The following is a 12,786-nucleotide window of genomic DNA, read 5'->3' on the forward strand; positions in this document are numbered from 1 at the left end:
CAAAGCCAATAAAAGTCATATTTTTTTTACTTGGTTGAGCTTTTCATTTGCTTAAAAGATATTATCTATTTAGCTCAACTCTAACTGAAGAAAAAGATATCAATTTGATGGCTGAGTATTTTTTTGCAACCCTCGCACAAAAAAAAAAAACTAAAATTTTCAAATGCGCAACAACTAAACAAACATTCAGACAAACGAAATTAAAGTGATGTCGCCAGAAGAAGAAATTGAATTCAAAATTAAGACCTGATTTCGAATCCCTCAAGTGTTGTTATCTTTCCAAAATGTCCCCCCATGAAGATGAAGAAATCCGTTCTATCAACGAAAAAAGGACTCTTGTGTTGGATACTTGGTAGCCACATCTCGAACACACAACCAACAGTCAGACATGTTCTATTGTTTTTATGGGTAAATATAGAGTCTTTTTCTGGTTTTTCAGCAACTCTCTCATTTTCTTGCTTGACTTATCGCCATTATAGGGTGTAATTTTTTTGATTTATAGATCATAACACAGAGAGAAGTAATACTTCAGTTTAATTACATTCTAGGACCTAATATTTTGGGATTAGTAATGAAAGTTATTTTATTTTATGTGCGTGTGTCCACTCGTCTCTGATGATAATAATTCAAGTCATTAGAAATCTTGCTTCCTCCTAGTTTTTGGCAATCTCAAGTGATGTGTAGCTCTTAAATTTTGTTTATAGCAAATATATTGCTGTATATATAATAGTTTGAAATAAAACAAGATATTTTTAGTTTTTTTATGGACTGCTTAAGTTTCAGTAGTTTTTAGTTTCTGAAGGAGAACTATGTTTGGAGCTTAGCAGTTTTTTGACTCCAAACATAAATCATATATTAATGTTGGCTGCCGAACGGAGTTGATAAATAACTTTTGACGAATATCTGACAAAAAAAAAACTTTGGTTAAGTTCTCTGTTTAGACTGTAAAATCTAAACAATGATGACAGGATTTTATAGTTTAAAAACAAGCCATTATATTTTATGTTGAAATGTTTTAGCAAATGAGACTAACAGAGTTGGAATAGATATGAACCAAGGGAGAGAGTACGGTAACTTAGGCGACAAGAATTGATAACGGTATTTTGTAAAGTAGTTCAATGCAATCATTTTTTACTATTAAAGTTTAGGCGGGAGGGGCAATTTTCTAAAATATGACGTAAAATACAAAAAAAATTATTAAAAATCAACGACAACACTTACAGTTATGAATGATACCTTTACCAAAAGCCAGAATTGTACACTTAATTTTAGTTTTTAAATCAAATTATTTCAAATAATTTTTCTCGAAATAATCAACTTCAAAGTCAAAGTTTGAGAAAAAAAGTTAAAAAAAAACACACGTTTTCGTGTTTTGTTTGTCACCCTTCACTTTCACTCAAGTAGCACAAAAGTCTAAAATACACCAAAATATTTGGAGTATTTTTTGCACTTTCGTGATATGCATTTTGAATATAAAAAATATACCATTTTCTCGTCTATAATAAACTCCGCTGGTTAAAAAATTAAACCGATTTTGGTATATAAATAGAGCTAGTGGTATAAAAAATGAACTGGTTTTTGGTGAAAAATTATTCCTTTGAAATTGAAAAATACACAATAAATCTATGGATAAAATACACCATTTAAATTATTCTGATTTATAATTTGAATCAAAGTTTATTTTTTAACCTTAAATAGTTTGATGAATTAAAATGTACACTATTTCTTATGAAATAAATGAAAATAAATTATTCTCTATCACAATACAATTAACTAATGATTAAATATGAATTTGAGTGCCTAATTTAAGAACGAAACAAATTCCATCTACTGATTTTAGATACTACCCCGTCTAAAAATCGAGCGCCTCAAAAATTTCATAAATTAATGATTTTATTTTTCGATTTTAAAAATCTGTTTTTCAAAAATAATAATTTTTTTGTTATTTTTACATTTTTTTAGAAGCGTTCTCTTATTATAATATAAACGAATCGAAAAAAAGTAAGAATGCGGGATAATTAGGCCGATATAGTACTATTATAGTAAAATAATTAATCGCTGTCTTCATTATTTAAATGGCGGCCATGGAAAAATATGACTTCTCCCACTTATGCACTCTGGTGAATTTTATATCCACAAGGTGTACTTCCTACACCAAAGAGAGTGTACAAAATATACCGTTTCGGTTCATTTGAGAATCGAATAATTTTATGCACCAATAATGGTGTATTATAAAAACAATTGAATATCGGCGTATTTTTTGCACGGAATCTTAAAAGAATTGTTGAAATTTTGCACAGAAAAAATGATGTTTAATTTTTATACCATCTTTTTTGATAAATACACCATTTTATTCAAATTTCTCAATTTTACACCAAAATTATTGAATTTACACCAATTTATACACCAGTGTGCTACTTGAGCACTTACTCCTTACACTTACTCCTTACACTTACTCTTACACTTTGACAAGTAAAAATATTTCTTGATTAACTCTTTACTATTCTAGTTAAGATTCTTAAAATTGATGTAGCATATCACACAGATGAAATAAGTTTAATACCAATAAATTACAAAAAAAAAAAATTTACTTTCGATCACTGATCGGCTCATGATTCAATACACATTCACATTGATGTCTTAAATTTCCAAGGTAAAGGGAGTGCAATATTTTCAGAAAAACAGGATGTAAATCTTTACTTCCGCCTACCGGCCCATTGTTGCGTGTTCCAAATCAAAATTCGGGTGATAAAGGAATTTAAGAAGTTCAGCCTTAAAATCCTAACCACTATGTTTTATACATTATTGAATGAATGTTTGCTTTAAACATAATTCGGTTGTAAATTGAGTCATCTTAAAGTAAACACTGGTTAGATTTTATTAAAAATCATTTTCGATAGTTATTTGTCAACGGTAGAAATTTTATTTAACTATTTCTAAGTTTTTCTATAGACAAAAAATATTACGCATACGCCATAGTGACCCATTAAATTTTCTTTTTTTTTCTCTATGAACAAAAGCCTCTTTTTTTGTATGTTTTTTTGCTCTGAAACCTCCTGCTTTGTTGAATTAAAATTTTAATATTTTTCGATCTAACTTAAACTTCGGAAACTTTTGTACTTTTTTGAAAACATACAAAGTTTTTCCGGCGTGTTGCTCTGAAATAAAAGTAAGTAATTGAGTTTTTATAAAACAAAAGCAAAACACTGTTGCCAAGTAGGAAAATTTCGAAATTTCACAAGAACTGCATTTAATTGAAAACCGTAGGGATTTGGAATGAACCTATCAGGATATTTCGTTTGATCCATTACTCTAGGGACACCCTGTATTCAAGTGACCGACAGTGTATGCCAATGTATTTTCTTTTCTTTATCGACACAAAATTCAGGGAGCATTGCGACATAGTCTTAAATGTATCAAACATACCTTAGAACATATCAACTCAAAAATTGGCATCGGACCAAAACGGTGCAAACAAATATGTATTTCAAATATATGCAACATCCCACCGGTTTTTACTTTAGATCTCGCTTTGGATTCAAATCAGTTCAAATTTACAAAAATTGTAATGAAAAAAAAAATGTATTTATCAAAAACTTTAAAAAAAATATTTAAAAATGCACCTTACACCTAATCATAAAATGTGCCCATGATTATGAAAGTGGACTAAGTCACTTTTTGCATTGTTTGAAGAAAAACTTACATAATAATTTTCTTATAACGATTTAATTATATTTCTTTTATGAAATCACTAGAGGAGCAATAAAGAAGTTTATTAACTGCGATTTCGCTTTCAAAAAAATTTTACCCCTTAAATAATAGTTATTTATAGGCTAGATTTGATGCCATTTTTGGGAGTGACTTAGTCCACTTTCATAATTAAGGGCACAAATATGAACCAAATAAGGTGTAAGCTTGTAACATAAATTACCCCCTATCACACAATTAAAAATTGTTTGTACAAACCGTTTTTTTTTTTACCGAAACACCCTTTCTCATATCGTCGGCCTCATAAGGAAACCTCGTAACTCCGAAAATCAAAATTTTACAGGAGAGACGAAAGAGTAGAGAGTCTACAGAGTAGTTGGGTAGTAACGTGCTGTGCAAAATTTAAATTTGAGTCTATTAAGAGTTTTCGGAATGACTTCAAATTTTCTGGGTTGCTCCGCTGACATATTTTCTAAAAAATGGCATTCAAAAGTCATTTTTGAAAAAAGTTGGAGTTACGAGGTTTCATTATGAGACCGACGATATCTTTATTTTGTACACTTACTCTTGCATATCTTCTCTCTCTGTAACTGGTTAAATAATAAATTTGAATTCATTTTTGGCAATCATTTTTTATAATCGTTCTTATAGTAAATTTTATACATATAAATTCTTAAACAGTTTAAAAATTTGGTATTTAAAAATTTTCCAAAAATATGTTGTAAAAAAAAACGGAGAAAATGAGGTTTGAAAAAAGCTTTTTTTGTAAAAAAAAAATTTTGCATCCAACATGGATGCTATGGCCATACGCAAAAGTTTTTTTTTGTAAAGAAAAAAAAAACAAAAAGGTGAAATGGGAACCCCCCTCTACCATTCAAAAAATCGCCCTACAAAAAATGTTCCCAATCCAACTTTCATCATATTTCTATACAAAAAACAATGTCAATCTGAAACGATGACACGGTATTAAATTCTGCCCCGTCAACGCTGAAACAGGGTCATTGCGATGACACCCAGTCCTAAAACCCTGTCAAAGCGCCCCAATGGCATTGACAGAGAAATTACACGGTCATCGAAAATAGTCAATGCGTTGACCCAAAAATGTGTGTCAAAGCGAGTGTTATCGTATCCGTCAACGCAATGACAGCAGTTTTCGTTGACGATCACACGACGTGACATTCTTGGGACAGATTGTGACGTCATTTTTACGTCAGAGAGTCAACGCATTGATCGATTTCGTTGACCGTTTAATCATAGCTTAATAGCCGGATCAATCTAGGAATTATATCTTAAGGAATTATATATTATATAATTTGATATATTTAATTCAACAAAGGTCACGAAATAAGGAATAATTAGGAATGATATTTTTAACGAGAAATGCAAAATACTAATTCCTGGCTCACGCTATATAAAAATTTATTTTCGTTCTTAAACTGTGATTTTGCATTCTACTCCATACCTAACTAGAATATAAAATTAACAGAAATTTGGACTCCCTAGTTAGATTTTTTTTACGAATACCAAATTTGGTCTTTATTACCTATGTTCAGAATTCTGTCATGATACCAACTAAATTAAATTTTTCTTTTACTCAAATCAAGTTTCACCCATGTGTTCAGATGTGTTTAGAAAATAAGAGTTAGGCCCAATTTATTCACACTTCATTAAATTTAAAGTCGAAATTTAAAATGGGAAATTTTAAAATTCGTATGTAATTTGACAGATTTTTAATGGCGACTTTAAATACATAATATAATGGAGAGTGAATAAATTGGACCTTAGAGCCTTATATTTTTTTTATCTTTGAATGACTTTTAAAATGGTTTGTATAATGAGTCTATTTATTGATTAAAAAAACGTATCCAAATTGCGGAGTTAGCTTCTTTAGAGTAAACAGTACACTAAAGAATAAACGCCCCTTCAATGTCCTATTAATTCAAGCTTGGTTCAGTTCAAGACAATTATTGCTTAACTTTTCTCAGTGCTACTTTATTTATTTTGTTTACGAAAGTAAAGTATTAATTTGACAAAAGAAAAATTCATACATGCGTAAACATAACCTTCCATACAAAAATAATATTTTCACAAGAAATAACTTTCTCTGTACTTTTACTTTTTATGCAAAGTAAAATGTAATAAAAAAAAAAGAAACTATATTTTTATATATTTTACCTTCATTCTTTTTTTCTTCCTTCTTTGACGATTTTTTCCATCCCTTGAGTTTTAACAGGATAACTTTGGAAGACATCATATCCTTCCTGGATGATGGTCAAAGTTTGTTTTTTTTTACACAAGAATTATAAAAATAAAAAGAATAACATCGAGATGATAGCGCAGTAAATAAATCATAAAAGACAGCCTGTGATTTGTCTATATGTTTTTTTTATATATATATTTTTTTTTTTTTGTTCTGACTTCAAACGCCCAGAAGAAGAAGATATTGGGGTCTGGTTAAGATGCCGAGTTTTTTTTTATGATCCTAAACAATGGTAACTTGGGGCTACTACACTATAAGATTAGATGGGACACTCTCAATGGACTTGTATTGTTTCCTCTTTTGAGACAAAACGAGGCAATTTACTTGCGTATTGATTTTTATTTTTTTGCTGTTTTTGGTTTATGTTTTTTGGGACGAAGGATAAGGAGGCGTTTCTCATTCCTATATAGCCTGGACTATCATGATGGGTTTGGATGAAGCATGATGATGCTTTGCAACGACAAACGATATTCTAAGCATTTTTCATCGTGTTTGTCGTCCTTCTCCTAGAAGCTCTGCTATCGTCGGTCGTCGTCGTTTATATACAATAAGGGATTTGGAATTCTGTACGCAAGCCATTTAATGGTTAAATCATGCTACGTCATTCCCATCATTGGTGGCTATTTGATTTGGTATTTGGAGCGTTGCAGTTTAGTTTTCAAAGGAATGTCAACATCCGTTCGGCCTGTCGCGTGTTTTGTCGTCGGTCGTCGGTTGTCCTTCGTTTCATTTGTTCGTGTCGTTGTCGTCCTCCTCGTCCTGATGTCTCTTTATTGTCCTGGAATATCTCTGTAAGAGCACATAATACGTTGTATAGTAATTGATTATTTGGAGTTAATATTAAATGGATTGCTGCGGTGACATGGTGACACACCAGGAAGAGCTGTCTCTCTCTCTCTGGTTTTCGGTTCGGTCTACCTATTATATTGAATTCTAATGCAGTCATTGAAGTTGATATAAAATGTTGGGCTTCATCATCAATATCATCTGGACCGGTCAATGTTTGTCGTTTATGATTCCGTTGAGCGTTTAATATTGATTTCTGTTCCTAGGCTTCTAGTTGTAGATGTTTATGTTAGGCAGGTTTATTTGAGAGAGGGATTTTGTGTGCACTTGGGGAAGTTAATCCAACAAACATGAATGTTGTGGGGATGACCGATGACGACGGAAGTTGAGTACGAAGAAGGTTTCAGGTAGAAATTATTCATGACTTCAACAATAATTGCATGTTTTTGCAAAAACAGCTGAATGGCTTATCTTAAACAACTTGCCTAACCTTTTGGGAGGAAAGCTGGATAGTAAAATTGTGTTTAAATAGGAAACATCTCTTAATGAAACTTGACATCCACTTGATGAAGATGGACGTAAACAAGAACGCATAGGATTTTGATGATGGTGTTTTGGTCTTCCGAAATTGGTGGTTTACAGCTAAATTCACTTTCAGAGAGAACTCTCGGTGTTCATCAAAATAGTTGTATACCTACGCTCCTTTAAACAGAGAGTTTATTTTGTTCCTTGGAACTTTTAACCCACATTGGAGTGTGAGACTGGCATTGTTTACACTTATGCTTGTTCCGTTTTTGACATGTGTGTAACATAGTTCAAAATTAAAGTCTTGACACCTCTTGTTTTTAGAAGCTTTTATACGCACGTTGATTACAAGTGTGAAATATATACCAAGTACTTCCATGTGAGTGATAGATTTATAGGTATATCCTTTCCTGTGCAGAGAATTAAAACAATTATATTCAATGAATATTTTTCATGAACAGAAACAAGTGGTAAATTTTCTAAATTGAAAATATGAATGGGTTTAAGTAAGAAATCAAAAACATAAAATGTCATGTATTGAAAACCCCAATATGTCATGGTTCATTGTTCTAGTGATTCCTATCTTGACACATTAACTAATTTTCATCTGGGATGTTTTATCGTTTGGTGCTATGTACCATTAGGGCGTTCGTTATTTAGGTTCTTTTCTGGAATCAAGTTCCTAAGTGGAAAAACTGTTTCTAAATAATAAAAAAAAAAAATCCCCTAATTTGTTCAGATTTTTATTTTGACGCTAGATGGTGCCCCAAGAGATTTAAAGTTTTTTCTCATTTGAAATAGGTATATGTTGACTTATAAGGCATTTTTTTAGATATAGTCTTATTGTACAAATTTTTGATGAGGTTCTTTTGGGAACGGGTCGTTATTCTGTATTCCAAAATTCTGTATGACCAAAATTCTGTATCTGAAGAAAAAATTCTGTGTGAACATAATTCTGTATTCCATTATTCTGCTTTTCTATTATTCTGTATTTCAAAATTCTGTAAATCCAAAATTCTGTTTTTCAAAATTCTGCAAATCCATTACTCTGCTTTTAAAAATTCTGTAATTCTAAATCTCTACATTAAAACATGTCCCTCAAGTAAGCAGAGCAAGTACCCCAAAATTATATCAAGTGCTCCCCTGCTTTTGGAAAAACTTAATGTTCTGCTAACTCGATTTAAAGTTAGCAGAGCAATTACCAGAAAATGCCTTAAACTGTTAGTACAAAATTCGGGTTTGGTTTAATATTTAGGTGCCAAACAAAAATTCCAAAAATATTTTTTTTTCTGTGATCTTCTAAATTTTTTTTTTTTTGAAATTATTTTGAATAATTAAGTGCTTTGAGTTAAGTACCCAATTTTCGAAAAAAAAATCCGAGATTTTCCATTAAAAAAAATATTTTCATTTTCCATACAAATTCATGTTCTACTAACTTGAATTTGTTTTTTTTTTTTTTTAATTCCAATTTTTCGAAAAAATTGGACATATCGTCGGTGAAACCAGAAAAGTGTGTAACTCCAAATTTTCTGAAAATTAGATTTGAATGCCATCTGTTAGACAAACCTAATATCTACCGTTCCTTAAACTCAGAATCCCCTTAAAGTTCATAGTTTTTATTTTATTAGCAAATTAGAAAATGAAAACTCATACAAATGCCTTCAAAACGATTTTGTTTTTTTGCTCTCCTATAAAATTTGCTAAAATAGAGTTACACACTTTTCTGGTTTCACCGACGATATATAATTGAATGTTCGACTAATTTGAATTAAGCGCTCCATTTTCCGATAAGTTTTCCGAGATTTTCATGTTCTGCTGGCTTGAATTTAATTTTTCTCAAAAAATTCAATTTTTTTCGACAAAATTCGAATGGAATTATTAAGTGCATGACTAATTTGAGTTAAGTACCCTATTTTCCGAAAAATTTTCCATGATTTTTCATTAAAAAAATATTTCATTTTCCATGTTTTTTTTTTGTAAGTTGTTCTTTCTTCGTTATTAAACATAAAACCATCGACACACAATTTATCCTTTCCTTTATTAGGTTTTAATAATTAAATATTTTCCATTTTTCTGAATTCATTTTATATCACGATTAACTCATAACACTTAACTTAAGCTGTCGAACGCAAACTGCTTCAAGGTTCTGCATAGAAAATATCAAAATTCTGTACTCCAAAATGCTGTAAATGATAAAAGAAAAATTGTTTTGATAATGAAAAAAGTGCGCACTTTTTTCATTATCAAAACAATTTTTCTTTTATCATTTACAGCATTTTGGAGTACAGAATTTTGGAATACAGAATTTTGAAATCCAGAATTTTGTGTTTACAGAATTTTAGAATACAGAATTTTGAATTTACAGAATTTTAAAATACAGAATTTTGAATTTACAGAATTTTAAAATACAGAATTTTGGAATCCGAATTTTGGCCCATACAGAATTTCGACCCCAACCCGGTTCTTTTCTATATTAAACACCATTTTTCTAGGACCAGGGGTTAAGTCAGGACATGCATTTCTTTTTTGGGTTTTATTATATTTTTCATGCTACTCATAGGTATGCTTGGTTTAATAAACCTAAAAAAGACATGAATGTCCTGACTAAACCCCTGGTCCTGGAAAAATGGTTTATACCTTTTTGAAAAGGGTGTTTAATATAGAAAAGAACCTCGTCAAAAATTTGTACAGTAAGGTTATATCTAAAAAAAATGGCCTCATAAGTCAACAAATACCTATTTCAAATGAGAAAAAACTTTAACCCTCTTGGTTCACCATCTAGCGTCAAAATAAAAATCTGAAAAAATTAGGGTTTTTTTTATTATTTAGAAACAGTTTTTTTCACTTAGGAACTTGATTCAAAAATAACGAACGCCCTAATGTACAGGTGTAGGTTAAGATGGTCCACGCTTGTATGGGTAAAATAAAATTTTCAGATAAACGTTGGGCCACCCCCTAGTTTGGTTCCACAATCCACATCCTATTGGTATCATACTATCTTATATAAAAGGGGGTGCTAATCGATATTGAAAAATTGTATTTTTATGGAAAAAAGTAAAAAAAAAATATTTTTTTTTTTTTATTTTAAGTTAAAAATTGCTTGAAAGTAGTGTTTGTTGTACTTATTCTGAAAAAATATCGAAATAATAATTTCTGGGGCCGCTCCTAAGTTAATTTCGTCAACAGGAAGTATACACAGACTTTTTATTTCCACATTTTGCTTATTATTTATTATTATTAATTTATTGCTCACTTTTTTTTTCGAAAAAAAAAACAAAATATTTTATATGGTTTATAAAGACGAGTAAAACTTAAATTAAATATTTGCTTTTCAAAAAAAAACGTTTGAAAAAAATCAAGATTAGATACCTACAAAACCTAAAAATTTAACTGTTACTAGCACCCTCTTGCGGTTAAGATAGCAAATTAAAATTTCACAACGTTAACGTTATAGATAAGTTGAACAAATTTAGGGGATGGCCCGACCGAAAATCGAAAAAAAAAAATATTTTTTGGACCACACAAGCTGTAGGTATTGGTATATGTTTTTATTTTTCCATCCGAAGGACAATATTTTCAAACCAAGCTTCGAAGCATGTTTTGGTTAATTGATATTAGTCAATAGTGAAGAGGTCTATCCAATTAGGTACAAAAATTATAAATCTAAGTAAAAAAAATGCATTTTAAATAATTTTCTTCAAATCCATCGAGTGAGACGTCAGAAGAAAAGGCTCTTTGAAGGGTGCAGGGAAATTATTCCACCTCATGTGGGAATATGCTCCACTTTTTGAAGTGGAATAAATTCCCGCCCGAGTGAGAATTTATTACACTTTTAATTGGGAAATAACTTCACCTTCAATTTGGTGATTTATTTCTTGCCATTTTAGAGAATGATTTTACTTTATGTTTGTATTGTATGTGCAATCTGAAAAAATTCTGCGTTTTGCTGAAATGAGTAGTTAGTTCAATTTATAAGGAACGTACAAAAAACGATTGTAATTTTGAATGAAAATTATAAGTAAGTTAATTTTTCGCCAAGGAAAGTTGTTTCAAATACAGTAGTCCCTCGATAATGTGAATTACCGATAATGCGAATTTCTCTAAAATGTGAATCGCCAAAAATTTTCATTGTCATCTCTGTAATGTGAATTTCGAAAATTTTTAGACTCTATAATGTGAATTTCCTTTGCAAAAGCTTGCATGTTTTTCTCGTTCGTGCACGCAATCTTTGTATAGGTCTGAAAAGTGGATAACTGTTATTTGTCTTGACATTTCTTAAGATATTGAAAGCAGCTGCAGGCTGGAGATTTTTGTGCTAACATTTTACATCTTTCTATACGAAGTTTTTTAACGTTTTTTTTTTTACTTGTATTTTATTGACTTTTTTCTTTATTCAGTACAGGCTTAAACTGAGCTAAAAATAACTGTAATATTCATTGGTTTTAAGAATGTTTTAATCAGTTAAATGGCAATTGGAAAAAGTTCCAGTAATGTGAATCCCTCTAAAATCCGAAAACGCCTTGTTTTAATTAGTTCACATTATCGAGGGACTACTGTAGTTAGAAGTTTATAAACCATTTTCATGGCATAAGGAATAGTAGAGTTCCTTCCAATTCGATCTATATATAATATAATAAAAAAAAATCATGTGTACAATTAACACGTGGTAGAAGTGAAACCTTAAATAATCATTTTTCTTGCAAAAAAAAATAAAAATCTGCCTATTTTTATTCTATCACCTTCAAATCCATGTTTTTTATATGACAACCTATATAAATTTTATATCATCTGAAAGCTTGTTGTCTTAGCTCAAAATATATATATCGATCAGGTCTATGAGACATCTACAAAAAGAGCTAGAATTTTTTGAACTCGATCAATTTCCATCAAAAAAAAGCGAAAAAACACGTATTTTTATCTTCTCACCCTATTAAATGCATTTTTTACCTAACAACGTATAAAAATTTTTACATTATCTGAAAGCTTATTGTCTTAGCTCAAAATATATATATCGATCAAGTCTATGAGACATCTACAAAAAGAACTAGAATTTTTTAAACTCGATGAAATTTCATCCAAAAAGCAAAAAAAAAACATTTATTTTTATGTTCTCATGCTATTAAATCAATTTTTTGTTTGATAACCTATACAAAATTTTATACCATGTGAAAGCTTATTGATTCACCTTGTATAATGATGCATAAATCTTACTTCAAAGATGTCTACAAGAGAAGTTAGAATTCTTTAAAGTCAACCATGTCGAATTTCCAGACTGAGATTACGGTACTTCCTACACTGGTAGCTGGTCATCGCCAACAGATCTCCACAGGTGTTTTGAGGTATTTTTAAATTTAAGATTGTGTAACTTGTAGAGCACGTAACGTTATGTGTGATATATCAAATAAAAGGTTATGTTATCAGCATGCGTGTTAAAGTTAAATCAAATTTGTATGTGCACTAGATCAAAAGATATAACGTGTGTTGGAAAAGAACATCTTTTTACCGTT

At 30.3% G+C, this 12,786-nt stretch overlaps 1 protein-coding gene across 2 annotated transcripts in view; it reads left to right on the forward strand.

Moving 5' to 3' along the window:
* Nucleotides 1–12,786, forward strand: part of LOC129907245 (uncharacterized) — a 236,637-nt gene that overhangs the window by 211,604 nt on the left and 12,247 nt on the right. Inside the window, exon 18 of one of the 2 annotated variants that reach the window (XR_008770988.1) lies at nt 74–408. The exons of the other annotated variant lie outside the window; for it this stretch is intronic. The gene's annotated coding sequence lies outside the window, so the exon portion shown is untranslated. The remainder of the gene's footprint in view (nt 1–73; nt 409–12,786) is intronic. 2 annotated transcript variants of the gene reach the window in all.

Source organism: Episyrphus balteatus, chromosome 1 (assembly GCF_945859705.1).
Source record: "Episyrphus balteatus chromosome 1, idEpiBalt1.1, whole genome shotgun sequence".
In the NCBI taxonomy this organism is placed as follows: Eukaryota; Metazoa; Arthropoda; class Insecta; order Diptera; family Syrphidae; genus Episyrphus; species Episyrphus balteatus.